This window comes from Bacillus rossius, assembly GCF_032445375.1.
Source record: "Bacillus rossius redtenbacheri isolate Brsri chromosome 4 unlocalized genomic scaffold, Brsri_v3 Brsri_v3_scf4_1, whole genome shotgun sequence".
NCBI classification, from domain to species: domain Eukaryota; kingdom Metazoa; phylum Arthropoda; class Insecta; order Phasmatodea; family Bacillidae; genus Bacillus; species Bacillus rossius.
This window is the reverse complement of record NW_026962010.1, coordinates 28,878,079-28,879,196: the sequence shown is the minus strand read 5'-3', so window position 1 is coordinate 28,879,196 and position 1,118 is coordinate 28,878,079.

The following is a 1,118-nucleotide window of genomic DNA, read 5'->3' as shown; positions in this document are numbered from 1 at the left end:
CTAATATTCCTCGATGTAATGCATAACTGCATTCATTTTTCTTTAATTTCTAAAAACAATTTTAACTTTTTGACTTCTTTTCCAACAATTCTCCATGAGTGTGTTGTAATTCTTCAAGCAGTTAAACTAGAAATATGCCATTTTAATAGCTTGTTAGGTTAGGTAAATCAAAAAATTTAATACATGAGAATGATTGGTTGGCTTAAGTAAGCTACATTAAAAATACTGTGTGATTTTGTGAACTGTTTCTTAAGTTATGTTACCAACAAAAATAATAGGTATAAACTGTAGTGTGGTTGGTTAGGTTAGAGTTAGCTGTGTTACAATATATAATTCTTAAAAACTGTTAAATTGAGTTCACAGTATATTTAATATAACTACCATAACCTAATAAACTGTCTACACTACTTTCAAGTATTTGTAGTTAACCTAATCAAACCAGCCATTCCCACCATTAAGTTTGTTAGATGAATTAAAAATAACAAAAAAATAGTGTGGATCTGTGTGAATGGTTAGTTAAGTTAGGTTAGTTACTTTAATTGTACTACAAAATATGTGTGGTTGGTTAGGTGAGGTAAGCTTAATTTTCTATTAGTAAAACAATGTTACAGTATTGATAGCCTATGTTAATTATTGGAATCAATGTCTGAAAACTAATAAATAAATTTAAAAAAAAACATATGGACAAGTAGCTTTTCACCAGATTTACCTCATTATACAATATTTAAAATGCAGCTAACCTAACCAACTGTAGACATGAATAGATTTGCAGTATTTGAAGTGTAGCTAACCACACATAACCAACAATTTAAACAGTAAACAACTTGAAATATCTCAACAGAAATAAGTATCAAGGTTAATAATAGGAACTCAAAATTACCGTTTTCATAAACTTATTTTTATAATAAAGCCTCGCCTCCCCTACATAAAAGCTCGAAATGTTATTTAATAGAATCATCCTGCTTAAGGAGGGGAATTCCTAAATAAATTATTCATCAAGTTATTTGTTTTATGATCAGCCCCACTTGTTAACAATTACCAATGTTAACACACTTAGGTAATAGAGCCAATATGTAAATGAATGAGCACAAATTAAAAATTTCTTGCACAATTGAACA